This window comes from Rhinopithecus bieti, unplaced genomic scaffold (genome assembly GCF_001698545.2).
Source record: "Rhinopithecus bieti isolate Rb0 unplaced genomic scaffold, ASM169854v2 scaffold_47995, whole genome shotgun sequence".
In the NCBI taxonomy this organism is placed as follows: Eukaryota; Metazoa; Chordata; class Mammalia; order Primates; family Cercopithecidae; genus Rhinopithecus; species Rhinopithecus bieti.
Genome location: NW_016819498.1, coordinates 842884 through 848327, shown reverse-complemented (window position 1 = coordinate 848327; position 5444 = coordinate 842884).

The window sequence follows — 5444 nt, the reverse complement described above, 5'->3', positions numbered from 1 at the left end:
GTGGGTATAAGGCCAGGCATGATGGCTCATGCCTGTAATCACAACATTTTGGGAGGGTGAGGCAGGTGGATCACCTGAGGTCAGGAGTTCAAGACCAGCCTGGCCAACATAGTGAAATTCCATCTCTAATAAAAATACAAAAATTAGCCAGCTGTGGTGGCACGTGCCTGCAATCCCAGCTACTCAGGAGGCCGAGGCAGGAGAATTGCTCGAGCCTGGGAGGCAGAAGTTGCAGTGAGTGAAGTCGCACTACTGCACTCTAGCCTGGGCAACAGAGAGAGACTCCATCTAAAAGAAGAATGGGTATAAGCCAGTCAAAAAAACTGTTTTAGGGAGAAGGGCTTTTAACTTCTTTAAATCCTGTAAATCAGGAGGTTATTCTTAGAGGGAGATATAAAATGAGGGTTGTATAAATCTGGAGTCTTAGTGTAGTTGAGAAAGTGTTACACACATTTTATAAAGAACAAATGATTTAATCTCCTTCATCATTTTACCAGATGGATTGAGGCCTACTGGGAATATGTTGTGAGGGAAATGTTTATTAGGAGGATAAGGAAAGGACTTAGGACTCTTTTGTGATCCATCTTCCATAAGCAGTCAGTTTGCTTTGTCTTTTGTATTTTTTTTTAAAGAAAAAAAAGTGTTGGCTCGAACTCCTAGTGCTTTCTTATGTAACAAAAAAGTCAGGCAAAGGGCATGCCTTGGTGCAACGTGGACTCGGCAGACTGCCTGCATGATTAGAAGTGCGGGGAGTTGGATATTCTTGCTCCCTGAAGATGGTCATGCAGTTCCTCCTCAAGTGTTGAGCCCCTTTCCGGCAGAAGGGTGTATTAGGGCAGGCTGTTATGATGCCTTGTCCACTGCTGGCATTCAGCAAGGGTTAAGTAAATCATAATAGTTTTATGGTGAGAGTACTGAATTTGGAGGCTAGGTTTCCAAAGCCAGTTCTCCTAACTGAATATGTGTAAGTCACATAGCCCATCGGAGTTACTTTGCTCATCTGTAAAATGATGAGGGTTGATCCCACAATTCCTGTAATATCCCCTACAGCTCAGAAATTCCCCAATTCCCCAACTTGATAATAAATTACAATTCATATCTAAGCACTAATTGAAAAATCTGTAAACCAGGAAAGATATTCTAGAAATGAATATATTGGCATTTCTCAACAATCAGAGTAATAATTAGAGTTTAAGTTTGATAGAAAATCATCTTCTTCTTCTCTAAATTACCAGGATTAAATAAGAAAATATATATATAGAAACATCTAGCATGAAGGGGCACAATAAACTTCAGTTAAAGGGACATTTTCTATCCCGGCATTTCCCAAAATGTGATCCTAGGAATACTATTCTGTCATGTAGATTCACCCATGCGGTTGTGTTCCATGAAGGTCCTTTATAATGTTTTTTCCATGTGTGTGTAAATTTAGAATCCAGATATCACATATTGTGTTTAATTGTCAGGTCTCTTTAGTTGTTCGTAATCTAGAACAGTCTCCATGACTCTTTTCATTTTTCATAACATCGACACATTTTAGGAGACCAGGTTAGTTATCTTGTAGCATCTCACACAATCTGGATTTATCTGATTGTTGTTTCCTCATGTTTAGCTTCAGATTTAACATGATCCTGAATCTAATCTAGCTATTTCTAGGGGTTGGCAAGAAAGCTATGTAAGTGATGTTCATACTGTTATTTTTTAAATTGTTTTTATTTTCCCCTTAGTATATGACCAAATATTACAGAAATACATGAGATAGAAATGGAAGATACTCCAAAATGCCAACCCCCAGAAATAGATAGTATTTATATTTTAGTACATATGACACTAGATTTTTTTTCCTCTGCATGTAACAAAATTGAATCATTTTCTAAATCATTTTTATAACTTGCTCTTTTTACGTGTTGCTGTATCTTGGAACCCTTTCTATGTAAGTACATACAGATCTACCAAATTATTTTCAGAGGTTTGTTTCCAGTGTTTAGCTATTAGGAACTATGCACATCATTCATGTACATTTGTCTTTGTGTACTTAGGGAAATGTTTTCTATAGGTTACATTAGTAGAAGTAAAATGTGGGGTTCAATTTTAGTAAGTATTGCAAGATTGCCAACACAAAACATTATATCAATTAATACACTTATGAACAATGTATGAAAATGACTGTTTTCTCATATCTTATCCTGGTTTTATCCCTTAAAAATCTGGCTGGGTACAGTGGCTCACACCTGTAACCCCAGCACTTTGGGAGGCCCAGGTGGGCGGATCACCTGAGGTCAGGAGCTCCAGACCAGCCTGGCCAACATGGTGAAACCCTGTCTCTACTAATAATATAAAAATTAGCTGGGCATGGTCGGGGATGCCTATAGTCGCAGCTACTCAGGAGGCTGAGGCAGGAGAATTGCTTGAACCTGAGAGATAGAGGTTGCAGTGAGCCAAGATCTTAGGCCACTGCACTCCAGGCTGGGTGACTGAGGGAGACTCTGTCTTTAAAAAAAAAAAAAACTGTGCCAATTGGAAGTGAAAATTTCTATCTCATCATCATTTGAATTTGAATTTTTAAACTACAAGCAAGGTGGAGTATGTTTTCATATGTTGATTTCCTGCTTTTTGTTCCTTTTCCTGAACTGCCTGGATATTTCCTTTGCCTATTTTCCTAGAGTTATCTTTTCTTATTGATTTGTAAGATGCATTTTTATATTAAAGAAATTAGTAATTTCTTTTCTGTATGTGTAATGATTATTTTGTCCAGTCAATTGGAGCCCTAAGTAACATCCTGCGAAACATGTTCCAAAAAATTTAACAAACTTAGGAAAAAGCCATGTTCAGACCCTTCTCTCTGAACTTTCCACATAGGGAGTAGGCCAGGGCACTGACTTGATTTTAACCTCTATGTGAGAGTAAAATATATGTTATGTATTTACACACATACACATGTACACAATGTATAATTGGAGAGTGTTTTTAAAAAATATTTTCTTAGTGGTAATTTTTGTTTCAAAAAATAAACTATATGAAGATACTTTAATATAAGATTCTTAAACTCCTGAGCTGTGGTGGATTATAAGGTAGAAGTAGAAATTGTTCCGAAGCTAGAAATAGGCTGCAGATAAGTAAATCCAATGTCTACAGTTGGCCAAATATTTATTTTCCTATGGCTGTACGTAATTTGGAATGCATCAGTCTGGAAGGTCTCAGGAAGCTCTGATAAGAAGAGTATCTTCAGGAGGTAGACTCCATCCACTTAATTTTCTCTTACCTTGAGCTGCTGGATTTAGTTCCACGGCTGCATTGGCAGCCTGCAGATTGCACTGTTAGGTGCACTCAGGGCCTAAGTTTAATCTTCAGAAATTTTTCCAAACAGAAATGACTCTGGGCCAGAGATTCTTTGTTTTTGTTTCTTTTCTATTCCAACCAAGTTGGATTCCTTTTCTCACAATTTGGATCCTGTCATTGCATTTCATATGAGCAAGGCAGTTGGCTTCAGAGATTCCTATATTTGGCGATAGCAAATTATGTTCAGCATTTTTACAAAGTTCTTTTAAATCATTTATCCTGGTTAACTGGACATGTTGGCTGTGTGCCTGGTACAACAATTAAAGATTAGTTAATTGGATGCACTAGGTACATCGCCGTCAGCTCAATGTAGAACACATGATGAACTCTCTTACCTCCTCCAAGTGCTGTCCTCACTCCTCCGGTCTAAAAGTCATGAAGCTTTGTCTTGTTCAATACTATTGACTGCTCTATAGAAAGAAACAGGAGGAAAAAAGTCCTCAACTTTCGAGCCCGCAAAGCTATATTTGCCAGAAAACTGGAATATATTCAGCTTTCAATAATAAAACATTTTCATATGTTGCTTTGGGGGAGCTAGAATATATTTTCTCAGAATTTGATTTCACATGTACAGGTGGTCCATGAGGGTAAAAGTAAACTATCCACCCTGAGCCCCCAACATAGTGAAGAAATAGGAAATAGAGAAATATATGCACACAGACAGTAGTAAATGGGAATTAGAGAAATAAACACACTCTGTAAGTGTTAAACTATGAAATCAACACATAATGGCACTGAGCAGAGATATGTAAAATCTCTTTAAAAGGGCAGAAATCAATGATCTGTCTTAGGGCTTTAAGGCTTGGCTGCTGCTGGACTCAGGTATAAATGCATATTCAAAGAAAAAACACCATGTATGTTATTTATACAAGGAAATGTAGAAATGTTACATGGCAACTGTTTTGGTTGTGACATAATAGAGCTACATTAACTTTGCTTCGTCCTTGCTATTCATTCCAAGTGCATTTTTTTCCAATCAAAGATACTCAATGGAATAAAATATTTTCCCTTTTAAAAAAAGGTGTTCTATTTGCTAACATAGTGGATGTGCTTCAAAGCTATGATTAAGCATGCTTATCTGACTTGGTTGGGACAGAAGCTCCTATACCCTCTCAGTTTGTTAAGCTACAGTTGAAATATTTTGATAAGAGAAAACAGGAAACAGCTCCACAAACAAAGGTACATTCAGGGTGGAATCAAAACTTTTTCTTCGTGGGAAATAAACTACCAATAGCTCTGTTTTCTTCTGAGCAGAGGAGAGCTGGCATAAAATATGGCTTCTTATACCACTGAAACATTCATTGAAATTAGGTCTCATGGATGAAACATATTGACTGTCATACCCTTTGGTTCAACCCCTCAGCAGCTGTCCAACTAACCAGGCTTCATGGACAGAAAGTTGAGAAAAACCGTTCTGCTTCATGGACACACCCAGAACACATACTTAGAATGCCCTTCCCACACCCCAGACTTCCATACTCACTCTGTCCTACCCAGCAAACAGTGGCAACCAAATACATGTTAAATTTGATTGTACCATAAGGATAATCATACCGACCAATCATCTGTATGGGGTATCACTGATCTCCTAAAAACTTCCAGTTGCTGGAGATTTTGACTGAATTTTGACCATCAGGTTTGATGTTTCCCTACCCACACCCGTTTAAAAAATAAAAAACCTACTGCACTCCTCATTCTTCTGATTTGAGTGATTGTGTCATGATTACTTAATTTGCTTTTCATACTTTGCAGTGAAATTTAGATAGCTCAGATGTTTAACTCTTGAAAAAATGGTTACCAGTCACACATAACAACTACTTTAAGAAATGTCGGCCGAGCGCGGTGGCTCAAGCCTGTAATCCCAGCACTTTGGGAGGACGAGACGGGCGGATCACGAGGTCAGGAGATCGAGACCATCCTGGCTAACACGGTGAAACCCCGTCTCTACTAAAAAAAATACAAAAAACTAGCCGGGCGAGGTGGCGGGCACCTGTAGTCCCAGCTACTCAGGAGGCTGAGGCAGGAGAATGGCGTAAACCCGGGGGGCGGAGCTTGCAGTGAGCTGAGATCCGGCCACTGCAGTCCAGCCTGGGTGACAGAGTGAG